General features: G+C 39.4%; 1 protein-coding gene across 6 annotated transcripts in view; it reads right to left on the bottom strand.

Annotated features, from left to right (window-relative positions):
* NPSR1 (neuropeptide S receptor 1) overlaps positions 1–22047 on the bottom strand; it is a 223488-nt gene that overhangs the window by 99690 nt on the left and 101751 nt on the right. The window lies entirely within an intron of this gene.

Below are 22047 nucleotides of genomic sequence, written 5' to 3'. Positions count from 1 at the left end.
GCCTGGAGCAAGAAAGGGCTCTGCAGCATGTAAGACTGCAGTATAAGCAACCCTACTACTTGGGGCATATGATCTGGCTGACCCTATGGTGCTGAATATGTTAGTGGGGAAAGATACAATTTGGAGTTGATGTATGCCCAAGTGAAAGAATTAGAATGCAGGCCCCTAGAGCTCTGAAGCAATGCCATCCATTTTCGGTATAAAGTTATACACCTTTTGAGAAACTGTTCCTAGAATGTTGCTGAGCCTTGGTCAAGATGGAGTGGTTGATAATGGGGCCCCAAATGTATTTGGAATGGACCATTATGAGCTAAATTATTGCCAATGCACTAAGTCATACACTCAGATGTGTTCCACAGCCTTCCACTGGAAAATGGAAATGGCACATCTGGGATCAAACCTATATGGGACTAGATTGGCATGAGGAGGCTGCATGAGCAAGTAGCGCAGATGCCTCCATGTCGCCCACCAGGGTTGTACTAGTGCCCTTGTGCAGCTCACACTTATGGCTATATGGGTGTTCTCTATGACTAGCTGAAAGGGAGGTAAAAGGCCAATTCTGGTTGACAATGAGTTAGTTCACTATGTAGCTGTAAAGCAAAAATAGATGGTGACTGAAGTAGAGATGCATTATAAGGTAGCCTTGGAAGACAGTGGAGAAGGAAGGCCTTCCCAATGAACGAAGCTTCAAGCAATGACTATGGTTATCTATTTTGAGTGGAAGAAAAATTGGCCTAAGGTGTGAATATATGTATAGGGTTCTGCACAGTAGCCAATCGTCTAGCTGTGTGGACAGGGACCTGAATGAAAGGGACTTGGAGATTGGAAACAAGAGTCTGAGACAGAGGCATATGGTTGGGACTATGGGAGTGGACACAATGTGTGAAGATTTTTGTGTCATGCATTTAACACTAATTGGAAAGCATCAAGTACACAAGAAGCACTGAAAAAAACAAATAGACAAGGTAACTTGTCCAGTTGACATTATCCAGGCTTTGTCATTGGATTAAGTACTGGCACGATGGGCACATGAATAGAGTGGCCACAGTGGCAGAGAGCAAGACTACTCATTAGTCAATACAATGGACTACCAATTTTCCTAGAAAATCTAGCTACTGCTGATTTTGAACATCCAACTTGCTAACAAGAGAGACCAATGAGGAGCCCTCAATAGGTTACTGGGTCTTCAGAAGATCGATTGGTTGATTTGTGGCAAGTTGACTACAATGGGTCCCCTCTGTCCAGCAGCAGCCAGCTGTCCATCCTTCCAATGATGCACTTATTCTGGGTATAAGCTTTCCTTTCCTGATCTCTGAGTCATAGTCAACACAACTAACTATTATCTGGGGGTTTTTAGATTATCGAACAAGAATGGAAATCCACACCACATAGTATCTGATCGGGGGACCCACTTAATAGTGAAGGGGGTGTAGGATTGGCTCATGATCCTAGAACTTACTGTTTGTATTACATACTACACCAAACAGAAGTAGCTGTACTTTTAGAGTCCTAGAATGAACTACTAAAGGAACATATGAAGTGCCAGCTGAAAAGTAATGCTCTGAAAGGTTAGGGTCCCATCCTTTACAGTGCAGCATATGTGTTAAATCAGAGCCCACTTCATGGTGTTGGGTCCCTAGCAGGAAGTACACATAGGTCTTAGAATCAAGGGGTAGAGGAAGAAATGGCCTCAGTTAACATCACTCCCATTGACCCACTGAAGGGCTTTGCGCTTCTTCATCTGCACCTCTGTGCTCTTCAAGTTGGAGGTCCTGGTCACCAAAGGAAGTGTACTTCTGCCAGGGAACGTAGCAAAGGTCCCATTGAACTCAAAGCTATGGCTTCCACCAGGGCACTTTGGACTCTTTGTGTCTAGGGACTAGCAGACAAGAAGAGGAGTCACCATCTTGCAAGAGTGATTGGTAGTGACTAGCAGATGGAGGTAGAGCTGTGTTTACACAATGAGAAAGGCAGGCATATGGGGAGAACACAGTCAATTTACTTGTAATTGTCAAGTTGTGATTGATGGCAGACAATTAGTGGATGGGGCCAGGGATATTAAGCATCTTCAGCAGGCCCTCAGCACAGGGTTGTTCAGATTATTTATGCTCTAGGGTGTCCTGACCCTGCTGTTGTGGAAGGGTGAATGGGAGCTGAAATTGAGTCTTCATTATTGTCATCCTGGTGACACAAAGACAAAGCAAGTATTGATTCTTTTCTGTACCACCCATGGCTGTACCCTAGTATGAAATTATTCAGCTCAGAATTCCAATCATGCCTCTGTTGAGAAACACCATTAGGCTTTATGAGAGATTTGTTTTTTCTGTGCAATTCTAGTCAGATAGAGAACTGGACAGCACTCTGCTCAGAAATAGAGTATGCACTTGGCTGGGTTCAGGCTCTTAGAAAATCAAACAGCTGAACAACAAAAGAAACTGCAACTTTGGGGATTCATCTGGGATACTCATAATTTCATTTCCAATAGTTTATTTTTATTGCTTTGTTTCTGCTAAAGAGCGACAGTAAAAATGGAAAGTCACACTGTCATTTGGTTAACTGCTTTTTGAATATTGGAAAATGAGGTTTATTAACGTTAGAACAGAAGGAGCTCAGGGTATGGCATGCAGCAAGTGCTGAGCACATGCTTGGATGAATTGCCATTGTGGTTTGAAAAGGCTTTAAGAAAAACAAAGCAAAATAAAACTTTTTATTTTGAAATAATTAGAGACTCACAAGAAGTTACAATAAACGATACAGAAGGTTTCATGTGCCTACCATACAGCATCCCTCCATGGTGACATCTTACATAACTCTAGGTTGACTTCATGGTTTAAAAGAGAATTACTACCTTTAGCCTGTCTTCTCTAGAACACACAACATAATTGTGAGGGGTTATTAAGCAGTTATTATATCCTTTGCAAGGCTCTAAGTAGTTAGAATCATTAACTTACTTAATCTCACAACAAACTGAGATAAAATCACCATTTTATAGATGAACAAAATAAGAGAGGTTAGAACATTTTAAGATTTCAGAGAAAGTTAGAGATGAAGCTAGGCTTTAACCCATACTATAGAGTTCAGTGTTTGACTGCCTTCGATACTGCCTTTTATTGTTTTCATTTATTTCTTTTTAGATTGATGGTTGTGTGGTTTCTCCTTTATTCCATAATGTGCAGACATGAGTCCCTGTCTTCTTCTCGTCCCTTCATTCTCTACTTTGGTTGCCCTTTTTCTCTTTTGGCCCTTCTATTTATGGGACTATTCCACCCACAGAGGTTGCTTTTACTCCTTTAGAAAACTAGGGAGATAAATCTCCCCTTTGCGCATCTTTTTTTGGGGGGAAGTGGGACAGGGTATTGCTGTTACTCAGGCTGGAATGCAGCGGTGTGATCATGACTTACTGCAGCCTCAACCTCCCAGGATCAAGTGATGCTCTTGCCTCAGCCTCCTGAGTAGTTGGGAACAGTACATGACACCACACTTAGCTAACTTTTACTTTTTAAAAATTTCCGTAGAGACAGGATCTCACTATGTTGCCCAGGCTGGTCTTGAACTCCCTGGCTCAAGTGATCCACTCACCTCAACCTCTCAAAGTGCAGGGATACAGGTGTGAGCCATTGCATGTCACCCTTTCTGCAGCTTCTCTGTTAACAGAGTAAAGTCTGAGTCCCACAGCTTAGAATAAAAGCTTCCACGATTTGGCCTTGCACGCCGCTAGTTTGAATGTGTGCCCAAGAATTCATGTGTTGGAAACTTAATTCCCAATGTGACAGTGGGGCCTAATGGGAAGCATTTAGGTTGAGCCCTCATGAATAGATTAATGCCATTATAAAAAGTGGATGGGCTCATCCTCTTTCTCTCTTTGGCCTTCTGCCACGTGAGGATCTAGGCAGCATGCAAGGCACCCTCTTGGAAGAAGAGAATGACCTCACCAGACACTGAACTTTCTGGCACCTGGACCTTAGACTTCCCAGCCTCCAGAACTGTGTCCTAATACATTTCTGTTTATAAATTATACACTCTGTGGCATTCCATCATAGCAGCACAAAACAAACTAGGACAACTACCTCTTCTCAGGTCCCCACGTGGCATTTCAATGTTGAACACCATATTGATCATACGTTTGTGCTTCTAGATAGGCCTTCCCTCTGCTTGGAATAGCCTCCCTCCATTTTCCAGCCTATTGAATTCCTATTTTTCTTTCAACACCTAGCTAATATGTCCCATGCTGCAGAAACTTTCCTTGACTGTTCACATGGTGTAGTTCACCATACAAGGTTATGTGACCCTCCCAGTCTTTCACCTGTCTGTATTTGCTTTTTATTTTTCTATAGTTAACAACAAAAAACACTGGGAAGCACATGGGATCTATAATCCAAAGTGTCAAAAGCTTGGAGAGGAAAAATCCTATGACTGTTCTAATCTATAAGAGAAGTTCTTACTGAGAAGGTCAGACATGAGCAGTCGAGAGCTGTGGGTTGTGATTGATCAAATAAGAATATCATGAAGATTTTCCTGGCACAAATGGACTGGATGAATGAATGGAATGGACTTGCGAGTTACTTGGATATTCTGTTTTGGCTTACTGATTCCTTAATTTTGAAAAACGGAAAGATTATTTTGTTTCTCTAGACCTAAGTGGTTATGTAAATAACAATAATCTAGTCTGTTAGAATCTATTTTTCCCCTGGAGCTCAATCTTAAATAAGCCTATTTCTGAAAGTAGACTATCGGTGGAACTCTGCCACCGCATTTGTTAGTTGCTATTAAGCAAATGATGTTCAATGCTGATCAATAAAAAGCTATTTAGTTACTTAAGTAATTGAGTACATCGCAAATAAACTGCACCTAAATGATAATTAACAAGACCTTGGGAACAAAGGGTACACTTTAAAGGCTTAATCACCTCCGTGTATTACACTTGCTTTTCAAAATTTGTCCTGTGAAAGATCTTAGGAAATTGTAATACTCAGAAAAGCCAAAGTAGACTCACAACAGGCTTTATTGTCCTTTGAGAGTTTCTTGTAAACATGAATGGGGTTCCCAGTTGGAGCACAAATGCAGGTGGACAGGGAAGAAGTCAAGAACGAGGCAATAGCTGAACTTTTCAGTGAGGATTGGAATGCAGGTGAGAAAGGAATGCAGAATATTGATTCTAGGCACAGATGGCAGCATGAATAAAGTTATGGAGATGAGAAACTACTTGGCTTGTGTATATTAAACGTCGGTTTGTTGTTGCTGAAGCCTAAATGGGAGCTAGAAAGTTGCAAAATTGGGTCTGCAGAAACAAGAAGAATCCAGACTTTTAGGGTCTCACATGCCAATTAAAAGAGGTTGTATTTTTTTTTTTGAGACGAAGTCTGGCTCTTTCGCCCAGGCTGGAGTGTGGTGGCCGGATCTCAGCTCACTGCAAGCTCCGCCTCCCGGGTTTACGCCATTCTCCTGCCTCAGCCTCCAGAGTAGCTGGGACTACAGGCGCCCGCCTTGTCGCCCAGGTAGTTTTTTGTATTCTTTAGTAGAGACGGGGTTTCACCGTATTAGCCAGGATGGTCTCGATCTTCTGACCTTGTGATCCGCCCGTCTCGGCCTCCCAAAGTGCTGCTGGGATTACAGGCTTGAGCCACCGCGCCCGGCCAGTTGTATTTTTTTTTATACTGTGAGAGTTGTTGAATGTTTATGTCTTCACACATGTACTATAAATAGATTTCTTTAGTTACTGCAAGGAGGATCAATTTGTTAGGTCCAATACAGGAATTACCATTTAATTAGGAAACTATGCAGAAGTTCAAGGAAGAAATGTATGTTAAATAACTGTAGGAATGTGGAGAGCATGTACATTGTAAATCCTAGGTCAACATGAAAAGAAACAGAAAAAGAAGCATAGTTAACAAGCCAATAGTGGAGACAAAATGAAATCATAAAAAGCTCAAGTAATCCAGGCTGAAATAGAATGAAAAAAGGAAGAAAAATATAGATGGAACAAATAAAAGCAACAAACTAGTGGTAGATTTCAATCCAAACATATCAATAATAACATTACATGTAAATTGCCTGAAACACCAATTAAAATCCAAACTCATTAACTTTTCATATTAATGATCCTGTCCTCCTCTCTCCTCAGACTCACTTGATGGCGCCACTATCTGCTAGGGACACCCAAACCAGGAACCCATGATACACAGTGGACTCTTTCCTCTAGCTCACGTTCAGAACCTCTCAATACTCAGTCACCAAATCCTCCTTATTTTACCTTGTTAAGTAGATCTCAAATGTGAATCCTCTCTGTGTTCTTACTATTATTTGGCATACTGTAGGTACTGATGATTTCTTTCTTGAACTTCTGCAGTCTCCTAACTAACCTAAATGGTAATTCCAGTGCTGGGCCTGCCAAACTGATCTTCCCTGCAGCAAGTAAAGACTGCGTACTAGATGTTTTATATAATATTATACAAATTCTTACATATTGTGAAGACTTAGACATTCAAATTCCTCATAAACTTTGTGCTATTGCTATCAGACGTTTATATTTTACATGGGTTATACATCTCACTGCTACAATTTTGCTTCAAGTAGTCAATTACATTTTAGAGTCACTTAAAATTAAGAGAAATGTGTTTTTTTAAATATTAATCTTTATTTTTACTATTTTCAGAGTTCTTCATATCTCTGTGTAGATAAAATTTCTGGTCTAGTTTCACATTCCTTCTGTCAGAAGAACTTTCTTTAATGTTTCTTGAAGTATAGGTCTGCTGGTAAGGAATTCTCCCGTTACAAAAAGTTTGAGTAGTCTTTATTTTATCTTAATTTTAAACAGGTATTTTTGCTAGATATAGAATTCTGGGTGGTAGTTTTCCCCCCAGCTGGCTTTGAAGATATGTTTTATCTTCTGACTTTAATTACTTCAGACAAGAAGTCACCTATAACATGTAGTTATCAGATCAGGGTAACCGGCATATCTATCATCCATAGCATTTATACTTTTTTTGTGTTAGGATCATTCAATATTCTCTTAGTTATTTGAAACCATATATTATTATTAACTATGGTAATCCTACAGTGATATGGAACACTAGAACTTATTCTAGTTCTATCTAGCTGTAATTTTGTATGTTTAAACAATTGCTCTGATTTAATGTGTTCACATAGTTTTCCACTGGCTTCCTTCAATTTCCTCTTTACCTTGATTTGCTACTTTGAGTAAGTTATATCTAGCTTTTTAAAATTTATTCTGCTTCAGGTTATTTAAGAATTTTGGATCTATAGTTTGATGCTTTCATTATTTTTGGAGAATTCTGACTATTATTCAGAGATTTCTTTTGCCCATTCTCTCTTCTCCTTCTGTAACTTCAATCACATATATTTTAGACTATTTCATATTGTCCCATCGTTCTTAAATACTTTGTTCTCCCCTTCCACTTTCTTTTTCTTTTCTTATTGATTTTCACTTTGGGCAGTTTTTATTGATCTATCTTCAAATTACCTAATTCTTCCTCTGGCTATGTAAAGTCTGTGATTCCTATAATTAAATCTGTGAATTACTATTGTGATTTATTTCCCTCACACACTTCTACTTGAACCTTGATTTTGAAGTCATTTAAAACCCATACTAAAGTTGCAAAAATAAGACAGAAGTTTCCCATGTACACTTTACCTGGTCAATATCAGTATAATGGTGAAAACCAAGAAATTGACATTGGCGTAATACTGTTAACTAAACTATAGAATTGTTTGGACATCACCAGTTTTTACAAGCATTTTATATATCAATGAAATTGAATCTCAAATACATATAAGGTCATGTCACTAATACCACAGTCGGGATAGAGAACTGTTCTACAACTATCCAGATATTCCCTTGTGCTATCCCTTTATAGCCACACTCCCTACCCACCCATTTCCTAGCAAATACTAATCTGTTCTTTATCAGTATAGTATTGGCGATTTTAAGAATCTTATATAAATGGAATTTCAAAATATGCGACCTTTAAAAATTAGCTTTAAAAATTCATCATAATGCCTTTGAAATTCTCCTAAGGTGTGTGTATCGTTTGCTTGTTCTTTCTTACTGCCAAATAGTTTTAAATTGTATAAATGTATCACAATATGTTTATTCACTCACCGAAATACATTTGTGTTGTTTTCAAACGTGGCTGATACAAACATGGTTGGTACAAACATTCATGTACAGGTTTTTGTGTGAACGTAAGTTTCCATTTCCCTAGGGCGAATACTCAGGAGTGGAATTGTTGGGCCACAGAGTAAGTAAATATATGTTTAGCTTCCTAAAAAACTGCCCAGCAGTGTTTTATGCTGCACCACTGTGTACTCCCACCAACAATGTGTGAGAGAGACTGTGGTTCCACATACTTGCTAGCACTCAAGACTGTCAGTGTGTTTTCTTTCAGTTGTTCTACGAGGTATGTAGCGATATTTCATCATGGCTTTATTTTGCATTTCTCTAATGACTAATCAGGTTGAACATCTTGCTTTTCTCAATTTGTTCATTTTTCTTTTCTTTAGAAATGATTTCAACTTTAATTTAGATTCAGGGGGTACGTGTGCAGGCTTGTTACATGGGTATATTGTGTGATGCTGAGATTTGGGGTACGATGGATCCCATTACACAGGTACTGAGCAGTGCCCAGTAGCTAGTTTTGCATCCCTTTCTCTCGTCCTTCTTTTTCCCCTCTATTGTTGCTATCTTTATGTCCATGTGTATCCAAGGTTTAGCTCCCACTTACAAGTGAGAACATACAGCATTTGGTTTTCTGTTTCTGCGTTAATTCACTTACGATAATGGCCTCCAAATACACCCATGTTGCTGTAAAGAACATGATTTTATTCTTTTTTATGACTGCATGGTATTCCATAGTGTATATGTACTACATTTTTTAAAAATCCAATCCATTGATTGGCATTTAGGTTGATTCCATGTCTTTGCTATTGTGAATATACATAGAGCTATGATGAACATATGAGTGCATGTGTCCTTTTGGGAGAACAGTTTGCTTTTGTTTGGGTATATACCTAGTAATGGGATTGGTAAGTCAAATGGCAGTTAAGTTTTTTGAGAACTCTCCAAACTGCTTTCAACAGTGGATGAACTAATTTACATTTCCATTAATAGTGTATAATCTCTTGAACATTTTTTAAAGTGCTTCTTTGCCATCCATATATCTTCTTTCATGAAGTATTTTAATGTATTTTTCCTATTCATTGTAATTGTTTTATTTAAAGTCCCTGACTAATAGCTCCAACATTGGAGTCATGTCTCTGGTTCTGTTGATTGCTTTGGCTGTTAACAGTGGGCTGCATTTTCTTTCTGAGTCTCATACATTTTGATTAAATGGCAAACCTTTTGTGTAGAAGATCATCAGATATTAAGATACATACTATTTATTCATGGAAATGGGCATACTTCTTCAAGGTTGTTAGAGTGGAGTGTTAAATCAATCTACTTAGGATTGAGTTTTGTTGTTAGTAGGGTCATCCTCAGCCTCCTATGGGCTTCAAATTTTTCTTTGGATTTTCTATTAGCATAGTAGCTGAGGTGCTAAAGGGTTTTAATGGCCCACTTTCTGCTTTCAGCTGCACCTGTTTTGCTGTAATACTGCTACTGCTTGTTACGCAATGCTTGCTACTGGTGGTTTTAGGGCTTCTCTTTTGTCCCAGTTCAGCCACAGACCCAGACAGGCCTGTGTGCTTGGGCCTTAGGGGTGGGGCGTTCTCAGTGTTCCAATTCCTCCTCCCCATGAAAATCAAACTCCTGCCTTGTATCTGTGGTGGGTGTTACATATGAGAGAGTTTCATGCCCTTCCCTAGAAGCAGGAGATTTCCAGTGGTATTGGTCTTACCATTTCTGGCCTCTATCTCCAAGTGATGGGGTTTTCTCAGTCATTTATCTGCCTTCATTAGTGCTCTGGTGGGGCAACAGTGTTTGGTCCCACACTGGCTTAAGGTTTTTGTTTGGGGAAGTGTCTAGGAAGAAGAGTGATATTTCATACCTTTCCTGTAGGCATGGTCTAAACTCTCCTGCACACTTACGTATAGTCTCTGTAACAACTACTCAAATCTGCCATTGTAGAGTGGAAGCAGCCATAGGAAATTCTGTAACTGGATGGGTCTGGCTGTATTCCAATAAAACTTTATTTATAAAAATAAGCTGCAGGATGGATTTGGCTTGCAGAATTGAGTTTGCAGACTTCTGGTCTAGAGAATGAATTCCAAATGTCCTACTGTGACTTTCCTTCTTCTCAAGTCTGATATTTTCTCATTCTATTTTAAATTCATACTTTAAGAGAAACCCTTTCAACCAGCACATTAATAATAGCAGCTGGTTAACTGCTTAAAACATTGGTTAAAGAAATAAAGCATACATACGAATCTACCCTAAAACATTTTAATAAAAACATAAACATGCATTTGTCATTTCTTTAATGTAGAGCCAAGACTTCGATTTGATTTGATTCTTTTTTGCATAAAAAACACCTATAATTTATCTTGTATAATTTCCAGTTTGGGTTTCTTTAAATTGGGGTAATCAGTTGACATACCAGCAAAGCAATATAAGGCAGAATCTCATTGCAGAGATTTTTATAGTGTTCCTTCATCTTTCATAGTTGTGTCCCCTGAGCTTAGTTTTACTGCAGTTTACTGAAACAAAAGGCCAGTCATTCTAAAGGGAAAGCATCAATTGACAGGTTTGTTATGTCTAATAATATCCTGCTAGTCATGGGAGTTTAGTTAGTCAGGGTGTTTGCAGAGAGAATGGAGAGCATTGAGTAATAGTTGAGGCAGTGAAGAAGATGCAGTTGAGGGAGTTTCCTTGACCATACCCAGTTGTTCACTCTGCCATGCCATTTCTTTATGCTGCTCCGTTGGTTGGGAAGCTCTTTATACACCTCTGCCTGAAGAATATCCATTTCCTCAGGGTTTAATTCAAGATTACCTCCTTTATAACACCTTTTCTGAGTGCTGAGATTGGCTTGGTTATTCCCACTTCTGTGTATCTTCCTACCCTACTATTATAGTATCTATAATACATTATCACTTTTTTTTGTATTTCTTTCCTATTCCACTATACTATGGGATAACAGAGATTATCATTTCTAATTCAACTCTACCTCCTCAAGCCCTATAACTGTGATATTACATAGTAACAGCTTGGTAAATGTCCTTTAAATGAAGTGTACATTATTACTGCTGTTGCTTGATTGGCTGATTGTAGCATGAGTGATTTCATACAGCAGATGGAACCACATTAATCATCTTGTTCAATGAATATTAAAATAATGATTACAGAATCAAGTTGCTGGAAGGAAGATTGTGATTGAAAATTTTGATCCCTAAGCAGATTTCTAAAAGAGCTCCCTGGATTTTAAGATCTCTGCTAGATTGTAAGCTTCTGATTGGCAGTGGCTGTGCCTTGCTTATGTTTATAATTTTATCTTTTTTCATAGTGTCTGGCAAGATACTCAGTGTTTGCTAGATAAAGGAAGAAATGTTGTCCAATTAAACATATTTGCAAACTTCCTTAAAACACAAAGGTCACTAGGGTAGGATTCACCCTGTGTAAAGGGCAAGTTGAATCCCATGTCTTAGATTCCTGCTTGCGCTCAGTTGCTGTTCGCACTTTCCCCTGCAGAGCAGAGCCATAGAATAATGAATACATAGCAAGCTGAGAAACTCTTTTTCTTGACATGACTCATATATGAACATTTGTCACACTGGGTAAGGGAGATATTGAATGCAAACACAATTTTTTATGAAGACATTCAAACTTCTGATAATATAAGATCCTTTTATCCTTAATTGTGGTATTACGGATGACCTCTGGCTTTCCTGGAGGGACACTGTGGGTAACAATATCAACTGTATCTGAAAGTATGCAATGCTTCCAGCTCAACTCAATGTCTCTAGTGTTGTTTTTAAAGTGAGAGGGTGTATATAATAATAGCTTGCTTGCTTTTGATTGCACAAGAGACTATTTTTGATATTGCTAAGGGTCCCTCTTCTACTTTTCTTTTTTAATCACTGAATGCTGAGGACACTTTAAATGGAACAAGTCTTGAAGAACTTGTGTGAAACTTTGTTTAATGATAGAACTGAATGGCCCAACCTGATGTCGGGCACTTAGCCAATTAAAATTATTTCTCCAAAAGTATATGTCTATGTTTTGGGCTCATTTTACAATAGTAATATGATTCTGGCACTGTGCCCTTCACCAAGATGAAGTACCAGCTGAGCCTAATGGTCTAAACTGTCAACTCCCCGGCTCTTTATTAATCCTGGGGAAGTGGCTCGCACTTCAGTCATTACTGCTCAATTAGGTAAATAATCATCACATTTATTCTCATTAGAGCACTCTCTTCACAGAAAGCTTTGGTCCTGAGATTTTCAATTAGTCTTAACAAGTTACAAATGCCACTAGTGTCTCCCTTTCTCCGTTAGTCCCCCCAATCAAATAAAAATCTTGTGTCTAATTAAGGAAACCCAAGTCCTCATAAAACTTACTCTCTTTGCCTCTGTTGTATTCAGAAACCAAGGAGCTCACGAAGTGAGGCCAACTGGCCTACCTGAGTTGTTGGTTATTGCTGGGCGAGGAAAAAGTCCTGCACTCAAAAGCACAAGCATCGGGTTCCGCAAGAACAAATGTTTTCTCGAAACAAGGCATTGAGCCTCTGTTATTTCTCCTCCTCACTCCACTTAAGGGAACATTTCTTGAGGCATGGTAGCATGCAGTTATCATTGCACAAGATGTATATCATTGCACAGCAGGAAGCTCAAACTGACTCTGAGTGTAAGTGTAAGGCATAGACAACTTGTTTTTTCTTTTAAAGGGTGCTATTTTCCTAATGAAAAGAATTCACAGAAATGATCTACGATGTTTAGAAATCCAAGGGAAGGAGAGGAGAGTTCCGTTTTCACTTATCCAAGACGCAAGCTCTTCAAATGTCTTTTTCCCTTTGCCCAAGGAGAGCTAAGTGGTAGCAGGCTGAGATGGAAGTGGTAAATTGTAACAAAAAATATTGGTTTCTCATCTCATTCTGCTGCAATCAGGTACAGGCTGGTACAGAGGGAAGTGTGGCAGACGTAGAGATATGCTGCTCAGATCCCCCCTTCAGGAATGACCTTGCTGTCCAGCTGTGAGGAATATAGTTTGCTGACATCCTTCAGCTGTTAGATTCCTCAGTGTTTAGCTGGGATCACGCTATTCTTGGTACAACCTCTACCAATGACTAAGTTCCAGTAGAAAGGTCCAGTCATTTATACTCAACATGGAAATCCTAAAGGATTCCTGAGCTGGCAGAGACTGTCAGGTTAATGCCAGGCTCTGATGGGTCCTCCGGCCCAATCTTACTTCTTCCCTTTGCTTTCACAGGTGTGACTTCTCCCCAAATTTTTGTATACCTGATTCTGTTTCAGCATCTGCTTCCCAGAGAATGCAGTGTGAAGCAGGAGGTAAGGGAGGAAGGGGCCCAAGATAATTTCATTTTCTAGGGATGGTCTTTGTGGTTGCCTCTGTTGCATAATGTACAATCTTAGTAAAAATCCCATTTATTCAAAACTAAAGCCAGTGAGAAAGCTACTAGGATGCTAGAAATTACTACGTGATGATGACTGCTGAGTCTGTCTGCCAAGTAACCTACATGCCCATCCTTAGGCATCACACTGGCTCCTCTTAGAGGTCTGTAAGAATCACTGATTCTTTGTAGAGATGTTATTGAGGACATTTTAGTGCTGTTTCATCAAAGTACTGAATAGAAAGCTCCACAGTATCCGTTTTCTTGATCAAGAAACATCTTGCTGTGCATTTCCCTCAAACTTACAACAAATTATATTTTTGTAATTTGTTTTGCCATTAGTTTTAGCCTATAACTAGGAAGCACAAAATAAAATGATTGGTTGCGGTAACTTTGCAGTAACTCAAAGCCTAAATTTGATTTTTTTCCTCTGCAGTTATGATTTAATATTTTCCATGCCCTTTCTATTTCATTTTTTATTTTTCATTGTGTTGGGTATGTTCTTACATTCATTGGCAGGACACAGCATGGCTACTGGAGCCTGACCGTGGGATTTTGAATGTTGGCTCTGCCACATGACAGCTCTGCTATCTTGGGCTTGCTACCGACCACACCGAATCCCAGGTTCTTTGTAAAATTGTAATAATAAGAATGCCTGATTTACAGGGCTACTGTGAAGGTTAAATAAGATAGTGCATGTAAAATGCTTGCCCTATAAAACCTGGGTACCTGTTGTTGGTGCCGAATAGGGGCAATAACTAGACAGAGAGCTGCAAGAACTGAGGATGAGAGGGTGTGTCTTAACGTAACTCCTAGGCTCCTTGCCAACTTGTGAGAACAATGTTTTCTGCAAAAATTGACACATAAGAGGTAGAGGCTTTGTTTAAACTAGATCTACAATGAACACTGGCTATTTTATTTGCTATAATGCATGCCAGCTAATCCAATATATTTGATTAACACACTTGATCAATCTAATATATTAGATTCCCTCTATGGAAACAGTGGTGATTGAATTAACTGATAGCCACTAAGGTGAAAAGAACTAAGCCAATCCTTGAGAGACTAGAACACAAGATAGATTAGTTCAGGGATTGGACCACTATTTTATTAACAGGATTGCTACTTATGGGGTAATTCTGTGTTAGGATAGATGGTCCTGTGCAGGAAATTTGGCAAGGCTGGACTGTGCTTACTAAATGCCAGAAGTAACCCCTGCTGCCCCAGTCTTTGTGATAACTCCAAATATCCCACCATTTCCAAATGCCCTGGAACTGCCTCCTGTTAAGAACCATTGAGGTGTGGAAGGACATCTAGTGGTAGATTGGGAATATGATCTGGCGTCTCTAGGTCAGTTCCAGTTTATACCCACCATGATTATGCCTGTGGCCCTTTCTCTCAAATATGCCCTGGTTTACTTGGCTCATTGGAGATGGCTGATTCCAGGCTTGGGGCTGGGAAAAGGACAAGATAAGCCTGGAACATCATGTTGTTCTGGCAAGTGAGGACATCCCCCAAAATGCTGAGAAACATGTCAACAGGAACATGCACCAAATTGTAGGGCTCTTCCTGACCCCAGTCAGCAATCTAGGCATAAAAAGTAATAACTATGGCAACCAATTATAACCCATGGAATAAAACAAGAATCTATGATATAAATTTAAAAATAGGAGAGAAGGGAAGGTTCTTCTTTAAAGTAGAGAGACTACTAATAAGTATAGAAGAAATAATGAAATTAGAAAAATCATCATTTGGAAACCTTTATAGCATTGACTCAGACAGGAATCTACGCTGTGTGCTAAGTGTTTTGAGTGAAAGTTTAAGGAGTATCAGGATGGTTATATACTCTTAAAATACTTGTCTGTTGCAAAAGGAAAAACAGTATCTTTACAGTGCAGAAATCTGACAATAACATCACTAGTAATAGGACAAATTGATATACTGTGTCTGCTGATAATATATACTAAGAGGAACAAAGCATCATTCCTGGTGTATAACTCTCAAAAGCACATAACCTCAATCTATTCAGAAGGAAACATTACACAAACCCAAAGTGAGAGAAAATCCACAAAATATCTCACCTGTGCTATTTAAAAATGTTGATGTCATAAGATACAAAGAAAGGCCAAGGAACTGTTCTAAGTTAAAGAACACTAAAAGTACATGGCGACTGAATACAATACATGATTCAGGGTTTTCTTGTGCTAAAAAAGATGTTCTTGGGATAATTGGTGACATTTAAAGCAGGTTTGCTGATTACATGGGGCATTTTTAGATGGACAGATAGGTAGATAGGTAGGTATTATAGATAGACTGATAGAGGAAATAGAGGAAATGATAAAGCAAATATGAAAAATATTAACATTTCAGGAATATGTGTACAGGGTACATGGGGTATTTGTACTACTCTTAAAGATTTTCTGTAAACCTGAAATTATGTCAAAACAAGAAGCTAAAAATGAAAAATGTCCTGGTTGGGAAGACACATGATATAGTTGCTCAACCCACAGGGGAAGAGCTGGCAGAATATGGTGGCTGTGACCTCTGCACAGTACTGAAGATATATGGGCAACATGTTGAGCAAGAGCTGCTGTTATATTGAGAAGTGAGCTTTAGTATTGTTCAGTAAGTTTCTTCTCGTTCAGACCAGTATAGGCTTTCCTGGTAAGCTACTGTGCAATGTATGTGTTAATTATTAGCTCAGAGAGAGATTCAGCAAGTGAGCTTATATCTGTTCCCACGAAACATCACAAACTTGACACTCTCTGGGGAGGTCTAGGACTCGGAAATATAGATGCTAGTAAGAGCAAACAGACATAACAGATAACACATACAAAGTGCCTACCACATGCTAACCACTGCTGCAGGCACTTCCTATAGAATAACTAATTTAATCATCACCATTACTCTATGGGATAGATGATATTTTTGCAACCTCCATTTTACAGGTGAGGAAACTGAAGCATAGACCTGGTGAATAACTCACCCAAGTGTTAGTATGGAGGGGAGCTGGGATTGAAACACCAGTCAGGGTCATTCCAGAGGATGATTGCTCTGTTCGCCACTCTACTCTTCTGCTTCCTGAGGGGCTCTGAGCAGTGAAAAATCTTCTTTCCAGATGGTGCTTATAAAGCAAACGAGGTGTCTGGGATTAGACCACTAGGAGACTCTGAGCTGTTGCACCCCATATTGGGGCAAAGTGAGTTGTTTGTGCTGAGTGAGGAATGGAGCCAAAGCTCAGAGGAGACATCACAAGGTAAGAGCAGATATGCAGAGCAGACTAGCAGAACAGTTGCATGGCCGAAGAAAGTTGGAGGGTTGGGCTTAGGTTGGGTCACTAGATAGCAGAGTGAGAGGAAGCAATGCCCAGCCTAGTGGGTGGCTGATCAAGGCAGAAACTGGGGGGTCAGTGTAAGAACAGGCTGGGCTTCAGAGCCAGAACTCACACACAAAATATGGTGGATTTATTCCTTGGAAAGGCTGTGTGTTCCAGTGTGTCTGATAAGCCTTGGCCTCATCTTTCTGGTGGCACTCACCTTTCCCAAAAAGTAGCTAAGCCTCATCTTTGTCACTAACGAAGTGGAGAGCAAACACTGGCTGACACCTGCATCCCAGGCTGTGTGCTAGGTATTTAACATGTATTATCTTACTTAATGCAATGTTTTGAATAAGTGTACCCGAGTCAAACTGCCTACTGTGCGCATATGTATTAGGTTGGTACAAAGGTAATTACCGTTTTTGCCACTAAAAGTAATGGCAATTACTTTTGCATCAACCTAATAGAAGAAGTGACTATTCAAAATGTGCGCTCAACTTTCAGTTCAGTGAAATTTGGATTGTATATTGCAGCTTGATGCAATTATAATTAAATAGAATAATACAATTAGATAATTATTTACTCTAAATGCAATACAAATATAGGTACTCAAAACATCACAGGTATTAGAAAAAGCAGGCATGCTGTCATCGAACCAGCATGGCAACTTTTGCATACAATAGGAAGCGTCAAACGCAATGAACTATGGAGGCCAGCTTAGGCACAATTATAGACATAATTTCTTAATCATCATAACTATCTGAAAAGGCAATCGTATCATTTCAGCCTTTTGTGTTTATTACAGGATTTAATTCAGTAAAGCATATCAAGCATATGGCTCAGTGCCAGCCACGAGGGAGGCCCCAAATGCCTGGCACCTGCTCTGCTCATTTTCTCAAGAGAGAAACGAAGCTTGGTGAATGTAAGTAGTATGTGGAAAGCCACAGAAATAATAAATGGTAGAGAGAGGATTTGAATTCAGGTCTCTAGACTTTGTCCTCTATTTTTGTGCAGCTTTCAAACTAAGAATAACTTTTAGATATTTTACTGGTTAAAACATATATATTTTTTTAAAATATATGTGCCCGGGCACATGAAAATTATATGAAATTCACATATCTGTGCCATAAACGAAGTTTTATTTACACAGCCAGGCCTGTTTGTTCATGTGTTGTCCATGGCTGCTTTCATGTTACAATGCCAGAGTTGGGTAGTTGACACAGAGATCATAGGATCTGCAAAGCCTAAAATATTTAGTATCTGGGCCTTTACAGAGAAAGTTAGTTGACCCCTGCTCTAGACCTTAGGCCCCTGCTCTTTCCATTATTCTCAAGTGCTGGTGGATCCAGATTGGTTGTGACATTGCCAAATCTCCCGGCATTCTTGGGGAATTATTAAACTGCCATGTAGGTTGCACTAAGTGCTCCCTGCTGGCTTGGATAGAAGAGTTTTGAAGGTGCCAGATGGGAACAGATTCCTTTCTTTCATCTTAACAAAAATCCGGTCTCACTCTCTTTCATGTTCAAGAGGATCTGATTAATGAGGACATGAAGTAGGGGGAAGAAGAATCCGGGCTGTTGAGCTGGACTGAGCTGGCAGTTTCGGGTTCTCTCATTTCAGCCTCTCCTCCCCGTGTCTAGCAGGCGCCCTGAACTCCCAGCTGAGTGTAATCGGAGGCTGTGTAATTGGAGGGTGAATGCACAGGCTTTGTAGTCAGAGACCTGTATTTGTGCTGTGATTCCCTACTTGCTAGGTATATGGTTTTGCACACGTTATTTAATGTCCTTCAGTCTCAGTTTCTGCAGGTCTGATATGGGCATAATGAGAATACCTATGGCTTTGAGTAATTTGGAGGATTAAATACAAACATATATGAAAAGATTTTTTCCCCAAAGAGGTGGCTCAGTGAGCGTTCAGTAAATATTAGTTATCACTATTATTTTTTTTCTGCCTACTTGTCAGTAGGGAAGGAGCTAAGTTTTTGATCCTAGTTTAAAAGCCCTTAAACGTGTTTTAGGATGTTTTAAAAAAGTAATATATGCACATAGTACAAAATTCAGGTAGCACAAATAATAAAAATAAGCAGCTCACAAAATGACGTATACTTGACTGTTCAAGGCAGCAGTATTCATAGCAGCCCTAAACTGGAAATGACCCAAATGCTCACCACTAGTGGAGTGAAAAAATCAACTGTGGTATGTTCACACAGTAGAACACCATTCAATAAGGATGGTGAATAGTCTGCAACTATAGGCAACACTGTTGATGAATCTCCTGAATCAAATGCTAAGCAAAGTAAGTCAGAAACAAAAGCACACATACTGTAAGATTCTATTTATGTAAAGAATTAAATCATTCTACATATTTGCTACTTTATATCCTTGACCTAAATCTCTGCATTCCTCCCTCCCACCCTGACTGACTCTGGTAACCACTGTTTTATGTATTTGTAATGAACAATCCTCAAATAACAAATGTTGGTGAGGATGAGGAGAAATGGAAACCTTTGTACACTGCTGGTGGGAATGCAAAACTGCAGTTGTTTAGAATGCTAACCATAGTGTTACCACATGACCCAGCAATTCTGCTCCTGGTTACATACTCAAGAGAAAAAACTGTCCACACAAAAAGTTGTACGTAAATGTTTGTAGCAGCATTTTATTCCGAAGAGCCAAAAGGTAAAAACCACTGAAATATCCATCTACTGATGAATGGATAAACAAAATGTGGTATATCCATATGATGGAGTATTATTTAGCCATAAAAAATGAAATATGGATACATGCTACAACAAAAATGAACAGTGAAAGTGTTAAGTGAAATCAATCACAAAATATAATATATTACATGATTCCATTTATATGAAATGTAGAGAATTGGTCCTTCTTCTGGAGCCTCAGTAAATTTACTTAGTCTAAATGGGTCCAGGTGCTGGGGTGATTACCCTTATCTTGTCTCCTACTAAATTACAGAGGTTTGGAGAGTTCCTTCAGACCTCCAATAAACTTGTCTGTGGAGGCCTAGGGAGTTTCTTCAGACCCCCAGTGAAATTTGTTCAATCCGATTAATCAATTTCATACAGACAGGAAGTAGACTGGCAGTTGACTAGGGTTGGGGAGGATGTGGGGTGGGAGTTATAGCTAAAAGGTATTCGCTTTCTTTTTGAGGTGATGAAAATATTTTAAAATTGACTTTGGTGATGGTTATACATATCTGTGACTATACTAAAAGTCACTCAATTTTATACTTTTAATGGGTGAACTGTATTGTTATGTGAATATTTTAATAAAGCTGTTCATAAAAAGAAAAAATAAAGTATAAAATTAGGTGAAGCCTGTCTGGGCCTCAGAGCTTACTCTTGGTTGGGGGAAGAAGTGGTACTGGGAATTGGTGAGAGGAGGCATAGAGGCAGATGGGAACATTTCTTGATTTGGGTGGTAGTTACACTGGTATCTTCTGTTTGTGAAAATTTGTCAGCTGATACTTGTGTGCACAGCATTGAACTTCGTACTTCAATAAAAATAATAAAAACCAAAACTAAGAAAGGTACCCTTGTTCAACCATTGTTTGTCACTCAGTTCTTTTCTCAGAAGCAACCACTTTTACATCAAGCAGAATCTAGAGACAGGCTATTCCGAGATAGTTACTGATGTACAAGAACATGCGTTCTTGTGTATATTGTATTTCTTGTCTTACTTTTATTTCCTGAGAGTAAGTTTTGATAAACTTAGTCCTGTGTCTAGTTGACCACCTGCTACAAAGGGGGTGTAGACCTCAGAAAAGGACAGGGGAAGAAGAGGAGATAGGTGGAAGTTCTGATCCTGGGTGACCTTCTTGGACATGGCAAGGCTTCAACAAATGTTCATAAAACTGTCAAAGTTTTACGAATTTAAGGGCTTCAAAATGTCCAGGTTTTCTTCTAGTGTTGGTCTGAGATCCAGATTAAGTCTCTCATGCCTATTTTGTGTTTGAAACTCCAGAAATCCCTTTGGGCTTCTTTGATCCCCAAAGCCTTCTATTATTTTTTCTTTCTTTTTAAAATTCATTTATAATTTTTTATGTCTATTTTTAATTTATTTTTATTTTTGTAGAGACAGAGTCTCACCATGTTACCCTGGCTGATCTTGGACTCCTTACTTCAAGCAATCCTCCTTCCCCAGCCTCCCAAAATGCTCGGATTGCAGGTTTCTTTCTTTCTTTTTTTGGAGAAGGAGTCTCTCTATGTTGCTCATGTTGTAGTGTGGTGGCTGTTCACTGGCACAATCCCACTACTGATCAGCATGGGAATTTTGACCCGCTCTGTTTCCAACTTGGGCTGGTTCATCCTTCCTTAGGCAATCTAGTGGTTACCTGCTCCTGGGATTGGGGTAACCATACTGATGCCAAACTTAGTACAAACATCCAATCCACATAGTGCACTACAGCCCAGAGCTCCTGGGCTCAAGCGATCCTCCCACCTCAGACTCCTGAGTAGCTGGGACTACAGGCATGTACCACCACACCTGGCTGGTCTTCTGTTCTTATTGAGAACTCACCTGGGTTTGTAATTCAGAACTGCATTCATCTTCCTGGTGAAAGTATTTTCCTCATCTCAAAGTTGTGACATGATGGGATATTTGAATCTAGGACCACCGTGAAGCACTGGGGAAGACATTCTCGTATTTCTGGCCTTTTATTCCTCCTGATTATTCTACTTTTGGCAGCATCAGCATCTCCAAATGTTAGTCATCCTCTAAGGCCCAATACAAGCTCCACCCACTCTGTGAAGTCCCCATTGTGTCCTGGAGGACCCTGATTTGCACTGCTTCACGTAGTGCTTCTTTAAATACTTGTCAATTACTATTGATTGCTGACTATTTGGTTTTGGACAAAATGCCATGTGCTGAGAATACAAGGAAGGAAACTCCATTCCTATCTTCAAATTGCTCACATTCTAGTGTTTCAGGGAGATGTGAAATAATTAAAATACAGTGTTGCAGGTGTCCAAAGAGGGATGATTGGCAACATCTTCTGGGAAGGAACCAAGCGGACTAGGCAGGCTTCACAGAGTGCCTGTTCAGCTTTGTGTCTTGAGGAATGAGTAGTGCTTTGCTAGAGAGACCAGGTGAGAGAAGGGCATCCAGGTAGAGAAAGCAGTGTGTGCAAAGGCATGAAGTAAAGACCACAGGTTGTCATTTACTTGTCATTGAATATGTCATTGAATTTGTT

Source organism: Trachypithecus francoisi, unplaced genomic scaffold (assembly GCF_009764315.1).
Source record: "Trachypithecus francoisi isolate TF-2019V2 unplaced genomic scaffold, Tfra_2.0 Lachesis_group4, whole genome shotgun sequence".
Taxonomy (NCBI): Eukaryota; Metazoa; Chordata; class Mammalia; order Primates; family Cercopithecidae; genus Trachypithecus; species Trachypithecus francoisi.
The sequence above is the reverse complement of the archived record's forward strand: the minus strand, read 5'-3'. Positions and strand labels throughout refer to the sequence as shown.